The 13293-nt window shown below is 39.5% G+C and overlaps 1 protein-coding gene and 2 pseudogenes across 1 annotated transcript in view; 1 reads left to right on the top strand and 2 right to left on the bottom strand.

Moving 5' to 3' along the window:
• LOC102482360 (cyclin-I-like) overlaps nucleotides 1–1023 on the bottom strand; it is a 2511-nt pseudogene extending 1488 nt beyond the window's left edge.
• LOC102480681 (zinc finger protein 883) overlaps nucleotides 1–13293 on the top strand; it is an 86585-nt gene that overhangs the window by 57338 nt on the left and 15954 nt on the right. The gene's annotated exons all lie outside the window — the stretch shown is intronic.
• LOC102480242 (cell division control protein 42 homolog) lies at nucleotides 8854–9855 on the bottom strand (annotated as a pseudogene).

The raw sequence follows: 13293 nt of genomic DNA, 5'->3' as shown, positions 1-13293 counted from the left end.
CTGGTAAGGATATTTCCTTGAAACTTAAAGCCTAGAAACTGGTTAGTATTCTGTTCAAATAGTAAGTACACGAACCTACCGACAGTTCAAGACAGGACAAAAATCCTTTAAAACTGGACAACAAAGCTTAGAAGAAAAGCAGCAATAGTTTAGTCAAGTCACAGAATGTTGTTTCATCAGTTCAGTCTTATGTACTTAATCTTCCTTCTGTTGTGGTTCAATCTTCCAGATTGAATTCTGGGATATAATATTCATCTCCAGATATTGTCCCTACAATTAAGTTGCCCATTTTCTTAGTTTTTGAACTCTTATTTCTGTGTGTCTGCATTTAATTTTACTGACATAGCACTCCCTTGAGAACTTCTTGGAGATCTGGTCTGGTGCTGGTAAATTCTTTCAGGTTTTGTTTATCTGGGAATGTTGATTTGTAGACATTTTTGGCACATTAACATTCCACATCTGGGCTTCCCTAAATATAGTGTTTAAAGACAATGGCTGGTTTTCCAAAGGTCTTGGAAACTTCATGATATCCTTTGGATTTGTCTGCCAGTCAACTTGATGTAGATACCTTCTCCTCCTCTTTTCCTCCTCCTCCTCCCCGGCAGAGCTGTAGGCCTCACAGTGGTGATGGACAGTAATCCAGGGGCCCATTACCACCTCATTCTCCCAGGCAGAGGGACAAGAACCCAGCCAACTGAGGAGGGAGAAGAGGGGAAACCAGGTCGAGGGATGCTGGCACTGGAGCGAGATGCACGGACCTGGCTGGTTGGTAGGTCAGTGAATTAGTTCCATGAGACCCCAGACCTGAGGCCGCTGCCACCACCAGTCCCCCTCATCCAGCTGCCTGTGCTTGTGCCCAGGTGGTAAGGGGGCTCCTTCTCGCCATAGATTGGTGGGGGCCTAGGAGAGACGGGAGGCTGAGACAGGCCCTGCTCCTGCCCCTGTCCAGGGGAAGCACCTTTGAGGGGAAATGGTGAAAGTGGGGAAGGGGAGAAAAAAGAAAAAAAAAGAAAGGAAGTGGGAAGGGGGCAGAAATAAGAAAAAGTGAGACAGACTCATTGCTGCATCTGCTCACGGGAAGGCTAGGAAGGGAGGGGGAAAGCTTTTTTTTTTTTTTTTTTTTTAAAAGAGAACAAGAAGGAGGATAGAGAAGAATGAGAGGGAGAGAGACACTTGCCTACCTGGCTAGCACTGGGATCTGGAAGGGGGTCCCTGGATGGAGGCCTTCATAGTTGTGAAGCTGAACTCAGAGGGACAGCAGATGCAGAGATTCCTTTTTATAAATTTTTTCCCCACATTTTACTGTTTAGCAAAATATCTTAATTAATCTAACTACTTTCAATAGCAGGTTCAGCTAATAAATACATATCTGTGAACACATGTTGACTTCAGGCATGAAATTGTGAGTAGAATGAATATACTATAAATTAGCACCTAGCTGAGGCTATATAGCTTACTGTGGTCATTAAATAGGTATTTTTTAATATAATTTTTAATTTCAAGAAAGGTAGTTTTAGCTTTAATAAATCAAAATAAAACAATGTTAAGAGAACTTTAAGACTTAAAGTCAGGAAATAGGTTAGGATTCTGTTCGAATAGTAAGTACATGGATCTATTGACAATTCAAGAGAAGACAAAAATCCTTAACTCTGTATAACACAGCATAGAAGATCAGTAGTGTTTTAGTCAAATGTCATAAAATTCTACTTCACCAGTTCAGACCCATGTACTTAATCTATCTCCTTTTATGGTCTGATCTTTCTGCTTAAATTCTGGAAGATAACATTCAACTCTGGACTTGTCCCTGCCATTAAGTTGGCAATTTTCTTAGTTGTTTTTGAACTCTATTTCTTGTGTCTGACTTTAGTTTTCCTGATATAGAACTCCCGTCAGCACTTCTTGGGGAGAACTGGTCTGGTGTCAGTAAATTCTTCCACGTTTTGTTTATCTGAGAATGTATATGAAGGGTAATTTTGGCAGGTACAGTATTCTTGGTTGAAATTGTATATCACTTAACACTTTGAATATATTTTCCCATTCTTTGCTTGCTATTGCTGTTTCAGATGAGAAGTCTGCTGTTATCCTGATGGGGTATCCTTTGTAGGTAACGACATTTCTCTTTCCAATCTCAGTATCTTGTCTCTGTGGTTTTGGTCAATCTGGCTATAATGTGTTTTGGAGAAGATCTTTTTGGGTTGATTCTATGTGGGGTCCTTTGTATTTCTTGGGTCTATCCAGAATGCCTCTCTAGGTTTGGAAAGTTTTCTTCCAGGATTTCTTGGAATAGATTATCAATGCCCTTAGTCGTCTCATCACCTTCTTGGATATCGATTATCCAGATGTTTGGATGTATAATGGTATTTAGTATTTCTCATGTATTCTCATTTTAAATTTGTGTAATTTGTAATTATTTATACATTCATTCACTATACATCATTTAGATTGTAAGATTTTACCCAATAAGATATGTGCCACACACCAGGCGAGTTGAGAATGTTATATACGACATCATCAACAGGCAACAAACCATATCTCTGTCCCACAAATGTCATACTTCTACAGTTTTTCCCAAATTTTCCTTTCTGGATTCTTCCCCTCTCCCACTCTCCTTCCACTTTGTCCCCAGTGTCTATAATAATGCTTTTATGTCCTCCCATCTTTTAGTATATACCATAGAGTGTAGAAAGTCGGAATATGTAGTGGAGACACACAATGTATCTGTTTCATAGCCACAGTTGCTTCACTCAGCAATAAATCTTCCATGTTTGTTGACTTTCTATCAAATGCCAGGTCTTTTCTTATGGCTGTATAGTATTCCATGGAGTATTTGTGCCACACTTTTTCAGTCCATTTATCTGTTTGTGGACATTTGGGTTGGTTTCATGTCTTAGCCATCGTGAATAATGCCCTAATAAATATAGTTGTGCAAGTGCTTTTCCAAGTGTTTTCCTGTCCTTTGGGTAGATACCCAGGAGTGGAATTGTTTGATCATATGGCAGTTTTATTTGACAGTCTTTGAAGAACCTCCATATTGTTCTCCACAGCGACTGAACTGTGGATAGTACTAGCTCTAAGCCTAGCACTACCTATATGAATCCTATTACTCATACCCCATCCACTAATTAACCTAAACATAGAGAGTCTATTCATCCTAGCCATATCAAGCTTAGCTGTATACTCAATTCTACAATCAGGCTGAGCCTCAAACTCTAAATATGCTCTAATCAGGGCCCTACAGGCCATAGCACAAACAATCTCATATGAAGTTACTCTTGCTATCATCCTACTATCTGTTTTATTAATAAGTGGCTCATTTATACTATCCACCTTAATCACAGCACAAGAATATATATGACTAATTTTACTATCATGACCTTTAGCCATATTATGATTCATCTCTACACTAGCAGAAACCAACCGTGCACCATTTGATCTAGCAGAGGGTGAGTAGTTAGAACTGGTATCAGGGTTCAATGTAGAATATGCAGCAGGTCCCTTTGCTCTATTCTTCATAGCAGAGTACATAAACATCATCATAATAAACGCCCTTAGAACAACAATTTTTTGTTCCCCTTTCATAATAACTTAACTCCAGAGCTATACACCATAAATTTCACCACTAAAACCTTAACATTTACAATTCTGCCCCTATGAATCTGAGCAGTATATCCACATTTTCGATACGACCAACTCATGCATCTCCTATGAAAAAGCTTCCTCCCACTAACCCTAGCAATATGTATATGATATGTATCTATTACCATTTCACTATCAAGCATCCCCCCACAAACAGAAATATGTCTGATTAAAGAGTTACTTTGATAGAGTAAATAATAGAGGTTCAAACCCTCTTGTTTCTAGAGCCATAGGAATCAAACCTACCCCTAAGAGGTTCAAACCCTCGTTTCTAGAGCCATAGGAATCAAACCTACCCCTAAGAATTCAAAATTCTTCGTGCTACCAATGTACTAGATTCTAAGTAAGGTCAGCTAAATAAGCTATCAGGCCCATACCCCGAAAATGTTGGTTTATATCCTTCCTGTACTAATTAACCCCCTAGTCTTCTCAAATATTATATTTACAATCTTTTCAGGAGCCATAATCACCGTATTAAGCTCACATTGACTACTAACCTGAATAGGGCGAGAAATAAATGTATTAGCATTTATTAGCATTTATTACCACTTTTTTTTTTTTGAGAGATTTTCACTGTAGGGCGCGTGCGCTCGCCAGACAGACAGAGAGAGACATAGAGACAGAAAGTGAGAAATCACCCCCCAGGGGGGATGGTCACGCCGCAATCCCCTCTCCTCCATTCTCCTCTCGGGATCTTGGGCACGCACGCACACGCGCCCGGCGTGAGTTTTTTAAGCCACGGGGTCCAGGACACGAACCGCGGTCGACTACGTGGGAATCCAGCGACATAGCCATTACGCTAACTCCTGGTTCCCAGCATTTATTACCACTTTAATGAAAAAATCTAACCCACAGTCAACAGAAGCATCAACCAAGTACTTTATTATAGAAGCTACATCATCTATAATCCTTATAATAGCCATTTTAATCAATGCTTTGTACTCAGGCCAATGGACAATCACAACAAACACAAATACCCCAGCCTCGCTAATAACCACAACAGCCCTGCTCATAAAACTAGGACTAACTCCATTCCACCTATGAATCCCAGAGGTCACACAAGGAGTGTCATTACAATCAGGCATACTACTCCTAACACAACAAAAACTAGCCCTGATCTCAATCCTATGCCAAATTTCTCTTTCACTCAGCATAACCCTGATCATACTAGTAGCACTAGCCTTCATCTTAATTGGAGGATGAGGAGAACTCAATCAGATCCAGATACGAAAAATCATAGCCTACTCATCAATTGCCCATGTAGGCTGAATAGTAGCCATCCTACCATATAGCATCCCAGCAACTATCTGAATCTGCTTGTGTATATTCTTATTACAACAGCCATATTTATAATGCTAAACCTAAACAATAACACTACTCTTTCCTTAACACAACTATGAAACAATATACCATTTCTAACGACAGTATTGATAATTTTATTCCTATCTCTAGGAGGCGTACCCCCACTAACAGGATTCTTAACCAAATAAATTATCATTCAGGAAATAAAAAACAACAGCATCATAATACTAATACTCATAGCAGTAATAGCTTTACTCAACTTGTATTTCTATATGCAGCGAATCTACTCAACATTATTAACACTATTTCCCTCATCCAACAACACCATAATAAAACTAAAACTCAAAAACAAAAAGAACATGACCCTCTTACCTTGCCTTATTATACTTACAACCTTAACCCTACCCCTTGGCCCACTTACATTACTCCTACTATAGGAATATAGGTTAGATAAGACCAGAAGCCTTTATTCAAGCAAGTTATTAGTACTTAATTCCTGAAGCATAAGGACTGCAAGACTTAGTCTCACATCAATTGAGTGCAAACCAAACGCTTTAATTTAAGCTAAGTCCTTACTAGATTAATGGGATCCACCCCCATGGCACTTTAGTTAACAGCTAAACACTCTAAACAACTGGCTTCAATCTACTTCTCCAGCTGTTAAGTAAAGAAAAGGTGGAAGAAACCCTGGCAGAATTGAAACTGGGTCTTCAAATCTGCAATTCGACATGAAATATTCACCTCAGGGCTTTGGTAAAAAGAGGATTCAACCTCTGTCTTTAGATTTACAGTCTAATGCTTGCTGAAGATACATTGGTATCTTCCTACCAACAATTTAGTAGAGTTCCCATTTCAGCACATCACCACCAGCACTTATCATTTTTTTCTTTTTTTAACCTTTACCATTCTGACTGGGGTTAGGTGGTATCTCCTTGTAGTTTTGATCTGCATCTCCCTTATGATGAGAGTTGTTGAATATTTTTTCTTATGCTTTTTTGCTGATCGTGTGTCTTCCTTAGAGAGTTGTTTAGTCAACTCTTTTCCCCATATTTTAATTGGGTTAATCATTTTCTCCCAGATAAGCCCCTTGAGATCCCTGGTTATCAGTCCCTTATCTGAGGTGTAGTTAAAAAAAAAATTCTCCCATTCCGAGGGTTGTTGATTCACACTAATTATTGTGTCCTTTGCTGTGCAGAAACTTCTTAATCTGATGTAATCCTACCTGTCTATTTTGGGGATTATTGCCTGTGCTTTGGGGGCTTTGCTTAAGAAGTCTTTGCCTACCTGAATGTCTCTCAGTGTTTTCCACCAGTAGTTTTATAGTTTGTGGTACTTGGTTTAGATTTTTGATCCACTTTGAGTTAATTATTGCTAATGGTGACAGGGATTCAGATTCATCTTTCTGGAGATGGATACCGAGTTTTTCCAGCACCATTTGCTAAAGAGATTTTCCTTTTCCCACTGGATTGACTGGTGCCTGTTTTCAAAGATCAGTTGACTCTATGTTTTGGGGTTTATTTCTGGGGTCTCTACTCTGTTCCTTTGGTCCCTGTGTCTCTTTTTGCACCTATACCATGCTTTTTTTTTTTTTTTTTTTTTTTTTAATGTTTCAGTGACAACCATGCTGTTTTGATTATCACAGCTTTGTAATATATTTTGGGATCAGGAAGTGAGATGCCCCCCACTTCACTCTTCTTGCACAGGATGGCTTTGGCAATACTGGGTCTTTTATGATCCAGACAAATTCTATGATTGCCTTTTCTAGATCTGCAAAGAATGTCTTTTTAATTTTATAGAGGTTACATTAAATATATAGGTTAATTTGAATAGAATTGGCATTGTGATTATGTTGATTCTGCCATTCCAGGAACATGGGATATCTTTCCCCTTTTTTGTGTCATATTTGATTTCTTTTTTAAGACTGTCATAATTTTCCTTATAAGGTCTTTGACTTCCTTGGTTAGTTTTATTCCTAAGTATCTTACACTTCTTGTGGCTATGGTAAATGGGATTATTGTCTCCATTTCTGTCTCCTTGTTGTTTGTATATAGAAATGCTATAGATTTTTGTAAGTTACTTTTGTATGCTGCGACTTTATGCATTTTTAACTTTTTTTTTGTGAAGGGTTTTTGTTTGTTTAATACATCTGAAAAGAATGCATGTACAAAGAACTGAGACATGAGAAAGCATTGGTTCAACACTAACGGATCTACAAGAATTAGGATTACCTAAACATTTTTAAAAATTGGAAACTGCAACCAAAATAAGCTGATAAAATCCCTATTAACACTTATGAAGAGTCTTCATAAGACTCTTTCCATAATTTTTAGTAAACTAGAAAGTCTCAATTGGCTTTCCTAGGGTTCCTCATATGCAAAACAGAAAGGGGATTCCTCTGACTGGTTCCTATGTTGTTAAATATTCTCCCTACCCCCAGCTTCTTGATGAAGCAGCCTCCATCCTCATAAATTGAAAGAGGATGTGACTCAGTCCATAGACATCCGTCTTCTAGCACCACCCTTCAGATTTCCTCTGTATACCAGGGTTTCAGCTGTATTCTAGGAACACTGAATCATACACTAGTGAGCTGCAAATCTAGGTTAAGCATATAAGACAATGACTGACAGGGAAAAAAAGTCTTTTAATTATGAACTCAATTCATTTGGTGTATTTCAAAAGGTGCAATACTTTTCTTAATTTATCAGTGAAAGAAGTTAGAAATTAACTTCCAAAAAAATCAGCAAATGGCAAACAAATTTCCTTGAAAGTCACAGTCACATATATAGTGCATCCTAGAAAAGAGGAGGGGCAAGACAGGTTCCACCCACTCTTATGAGTTTCATCAAATACTCAAGGGCGGAGAGAAAAGTCAACTTTCAAAAAGGACCAGCAGTTAGTGTAATGACTGTGTTGCTGGACTCCCATGTAGTCGACTCCCATGTAGTCTGGTTCGAGTCCCAGACCCGGTGGCTTAAACTCAACGCTGGGTCCGTGTGCGTGTGTGCCCAAGATCCCGAGAGGAGAATGGAGGAGACGGGATTGCGGCGTGGCCATCCCCCCTGGGGGGTGATTTCTCACTTTCTGTCTCTCCTCTGTCTCTCTCTGTCTTTCTGGCGAGCGCACGCGCCCTATAGCTAAAAAAAAAAAAAAAAAAAAAAAAAAAAAAAAAAACAACTTCTCCAAAAAAAAATAAAGGAGTATGTTATTAAATGAGGCATTTTCTGTACTCCTTCCTAAGAGCACCAGGTGGGGAACATGTTTTCTAAACTAGAGCTAGGAAGAGGAATATGGAATTGATTCGTCCTCCTCCCCTTAAGGGCTGTCCACTGGTTAATGAATTTAAAAAACAAGATTAAAAAACAAACCGCCCACACACTCTCCCCAAAAAATAAGGAAGAAGAAGAAAAAAAAAGATGTCCCAGATTACTCTCCAGAGTGGAACCAGGGAGCAGCTTCAACAAATCAGATTAGTCTGTTACAGTCATCACAAGCATGCCTCGCTTTTAAACAAAACAACTTTTTTTGAAACAACAAAACAAGAACTAGTACTGATCACTTTTCTGACAATATACAATTACTCAAAATTAACTAGTATCAGAAGGGGAGGAATTTCATACCTATGGGCCTTGTCTCCCATGAGTGCATATGGGGTAGGTGCAGGGCATTTGTCATTATTGCAAAAACGAATTTTAATTTTTTAAAATAATTATTTATTGAATTTTATTTATTCATTGTTACTATTTTTTAATTTGATCAGAGATAGACACACAGAGAGTGATAGGGAGACAGAGGAAAAGAGGGAAAGTGAGAAAACAAGCCACCAGGTCTGGGAGTCAAACCATGGTCAGCCATGTGAGTGTCCACCGTCTTCACCACTACGCCACCTGCTGGCTCCACAAATTTTAATTTTTAATCTTTAGTTTGATTTAAACATTGCTTTTAGTATAATGCCGACACCAGCTGTGCAGAAGGGCTCTGGAAAGATGCTCATAGCAGCACACACCTGCGACTCTTCTTAGGTTCTGGAGGCTCCAGGGCATCCTGTATTGCTTCATCAAATACATTCTTTAGGCCTTTCTGTGTGAGTGCAGAACAGTCCACATATTTGACAGCTTTCAGGTCACGGGCCAGCTTTTCAGCAGTCTCTGGAGTGATAGGCTTCTGTTTGTTCTTGGCGAGTTTCTCAATAGTAGAGGGGTCATCTCTGAGATCAATTAGGGTCCCAACAAGTAAGAAAAGTGTCTTTGGACAGTGATAAGTTATCTCAGGCACCCACTTTTCTTTCACATTTTCAAATGAGGACAGAGAGACCACAGAAAAGCAAACTAGAAATACACCTGTTTGTGGATAACTCAGCGGCTGTAATCTGTCATAATCCTTTTGTCCTGCAGTGTCCAAAAGCCCAAGAGTATATGGCTCTCCACCAATCATAATAGTGACTGCATAGTTGTCAAAAACAGTTGAGGGAACCAGAAGTTAGCGTAATGGCTATGTTACTGGACTCCCATGTAGTCGACCGCAATTCGCGTCCCGGACCTGGTGGCTTAAAACTCACGCTGGGCACATGTGTGTGCGTGCCCAAGATCCCGAGAGGAGAATGGAGGAGAAGGGATTGCAGCGTGACCATCCCCCCTGGGGGGTGATTTCTCGCTTTCTGTCTCTATGTCTCTGTCTGGCAAGCACACGTGCCCTATAGTGAAAAACCTCTCCGAAAAAACAAAAGAAAACAAAACATTTGGTACATATTCAGATGGAAATTTGTTTGTTGTGTAGGATATCAGGAGACATGTTTTACCAACAGCACCATCGCCCAACAACACACTTAATTGTCTGCATTGCTGAAATAGTTGTGTATTCACTTTAAATATTTCCAATTTGATGCTGACCTCAGCTCCTCCACCCAGGCATTGGCAGCACTGCCCTGCATTTTTTACTTTGAGAAATTTTTCGTGCATGCTATTGCATCTTTATTTTCAGTCATGTTTCTGTCTCTGTCTGCTTGTTGTTTGTATATAGAAATGCTATATAGATTCTTGTAGGTTAATTTTGTATCCTGCCACTTTACTGTGTGAATTTATTACTTGAGAAGTTTTTTCATGGATATTATTGGGTCTTCTATGTGTAAAATCATGTCATCTGAAAACAGATAGCATTTCAATGCTTCATTCCCTATTGGAATGCCTTTTATTTTATTCTCTTGTCTGATTGCATTGGCCAGGAATTCCAGTACTATATTGAGTAGAAGTGGTCTGGTGTTGGCAAATTCTTTCAGGTCTTGTTTGTTTGAGAAGATTTTAATTTTTTCCCATATGTAGGATAATCTTGCAGAATATAATAATCTTGGTTGAAATTGTTTCTTTCTTAACACTTTCAATACATCTTCCCATTCTTTCCTTGCTTACATTGTTTCCATTGAAAAGTCTGGTATTAGACTGATGGGATGACCTTTGTAAATCACTTGTCATTTCTCTCTTGCCAGTTTTAGTTCTTGCCTTTATCTGTGGTCTTTGCCAGACTGGCCAAGATGTGTCTTGGGGAAGATCTTCTTGGGTTGATTCTATTTGGGGTCCTTTGTGTTTCTTGACTCTGGGTGTTTGTGGGCTTTTCTAGACTTGGGAAATTTTCTTCTAGGATTTCATGGAATAGATTTTCCATGCCCTTATTATTTTCTTCACCTTCTGGGATATCAGTTATTCAGATTTTAGGGTGACTAATGGAGTCTAGTATTTCTCATATATTAACCTCGTGTTTTTTTTGTTTGTTTGTTTTGTTTTGTTTTGTTATTTTCTCTATATTTTTGGTGTTTTTTCTCTAGGTCAGAGGTTTTATCTTCTATGTCAGAGATTCAATCTTCAGAATGGTCTAATAGACTTTTAATACTTTTGAGAGAGTTTTTGATTTCCTGTATTACAGACTTCATCTCTAATAGTTCCATCTGATTCTTTCTTAGAATGTCCATTTCTTCTTTCATTATTGTGGAAGGACTTCCTAACCTTCTGTAGTTTGTTTTCTCTTTTCTATTCCAACTCATAGAATTTGGTCACCATGAATATTCTAAATTCTTTCTCTGAGGGATTGCGGTGTGACCATCCCCCCTGGGGGGTGATTTCTCGCTTTCTGTCTCTCTCTGTCTGTCTGGCGAGCGCACGCGCCCTATAGCAAAAACCTCTCCCCACCCAAAATAAATAAATAAATAAATAAATTCTTTCTCTGACATTTTGGTAACTTCCTCTCTCTCTCTCTCTTTTTTTTTTTCTTTTTTTGAGAAATGGAAGGGAGTTACTATGATCTTTTGATGGAGACATATTTCCTGGTTTATTCAGACCTGAGGCTCTTCTACTTCTAGCCATTGGGAGATGTATTCACTTTGGAATACCTTTTAGGAGAATGTTTCTTCAACTAGGAGCAAGTGTGTTTCTCTTTTGCTGTGGACTGATGTGTGCTGAAGTCTCTCTTCTGTTGTCTTTAGCAATGTGGTCCAAGCAGGAGTATTCTATTCAGGTGTCTGAAAGAGCATTATCTCCTTTTTTGCAGGTGATTCAGTAAAAGGAAGGGTCCAGGGAGTCTTACAATACTAGTGTATTTCAGAATTGTGATTCTAGATCTATCTAGTCCCTCTGGAGAGTGGAGGATGAGTAAAAGAGGACAATATGAGGGAAGAAAGTAAGAAGGAGAATAAAGAAAAAGTTGCATGGTGCAGTTTTGCTAGGGTCTGGAGATGGAAGTGGGGTCTGCTGTAGAGCTTGGGGTGGTCCTTTGTGGTAAGGAGAAGTGTGAAATTAAAATGAAAGAAGAAGATAAGGAAAAATCTACTTTTCTGACAGAGATAGAGGGTCACTGGGGTTGTGGGAGCTAGAGCTGGGGTAGGGGGGCGCCCTGCCTCAGTGTCCCTTAGACTAGGGGTCTGGAGCTGGAAGTGGGGTCTGCTGAAGAGCTGGGTATAGTCCTTGCTGACAGAGATAGAGGGTTGCTGGGGTTGGGGCAGCCGGAGCAGGAGCTGGGGCGGGAGGCCCTGCCTCAGTGTCCCTTAGGTCAGGGGTCTGGAGATGGAAGGGGTCTGCTGTAGAGATGGGGGCAGTCCTTGCTGACAGTGATAGAGGGTTGCTGAAATTGGGGAAGCTGGAGCTGGGGCTGGGACAGGGGCCCCTGCCTCAGTTTCTCTTAGGCCAGGGGTCTGGAGATGAAAGTCTTTCTCTTCTTAATTATTCTAGCTAATGATGTGTCAATCTTCTTTATCTTTTCAAAGAACCAGCTTTTTCTTTTATTTATTTTCTGTATAGTTATTTTATTTTCTATTTCTTTTGTTTCTTTTTGAATCTTTATTATTTCTTTTCTCCTGACATTTTTTGGATTTGTTTTTGTTTTTGTTTTTCCAATTCCCCAATGCATGATGTTAGGTTGTGCTTTTGTCACCTTTTCATCTTTTTCTTATATGTAGTAATTGCTATGAACTTGCTCTTATGACTGCTTTTGTAGTGTCGCATAGATTTGCTGATTTTTTTGTTTCCATGGATCTTTTTTTTTTGAGAGGTTTTCACTATAGGGTGTGTACACTCACCAGACAGAGAGAGAGACACACACAGAGAGACAGAGAGCGAGAAATCACCCCCGCCCGAGGGGGGGTGATCACGCCTCAATCCCTTCTCCTCCGTTCTCCTCTCGGGATCTTGGGCACGCATGCACACGTGCCTGGTGTGAGTTTTAAACCACTGGGTCCTGGATGCGAACGGCGGTTGACTACGTGGGAGTCCAGCGACGTAGCCATTACGCTAACTGCTGGTTCCTTTCCATGAATCTTTTGATTTCAGTTTTAATGTCTTAAGTAGTCATGTAGTAATTCAGAAGTAGGTTATTGAATTTCCATGTATTTGTTTATTTTTTAGAGTTTTGCTTGAGATAAATATCAAGTTTAATTCCATCATGAGTGGAGAAGATTCCGGATGTAGTTTCTATGCCTTTGAATTTGAAAAGGCTGAGACAGAGATAGAAAGAGATAGAGAGAAGGGTACAGGGTCTCTACCTCTTGAAGATGGAGTCTGAAGGATGAATTCTCAGTAGAAAATGTTCATTTTTTTTATTCCCTGAAATACTAGTTCTCAGCTTCCATGGATGACCCAGTCTTCTTCTGAAGGCCTGCCCTTTTACCCTCTTCTTCATGTGAGTGGGAAAAGGGGTGTATTAGCAAGACAAATGAGGATCTAAGAGCCAAGAAAATACTTTATCTTAAAAAATTTACAAAATGAAAAAAGTGGAAAGACTAAGATGGAGAGATAGATGAGAGAGAGAGAGAGAGAGAGAGAGAGAGAGAGAGAGAGAGAGGAAGGAAGAAGGATACAGGGGACTACACGAGTGAGA

This window comes from Tupaia chinensis, unplaced genomic scaffold (assembly GCF_000334495.1).
Source record: "Tupaia chinensis unplaced genomic scaffold, TupChi_1.0 Scaffold143748_1, whole genome shotgun sequence".
Classification (NCBI taxonomy): domain Eukaryota; kingdom Metazoa; phylum Chordata; class Mammalia; order Scandentia; family Tupaiidae; genus Tupaia; species Tupaia belangeri.
The sequence above is the reverse complement of the archived record's forward strand: the minus strand, read 5'-3'. Positions and strand labels throughout refer to the sequence as shown.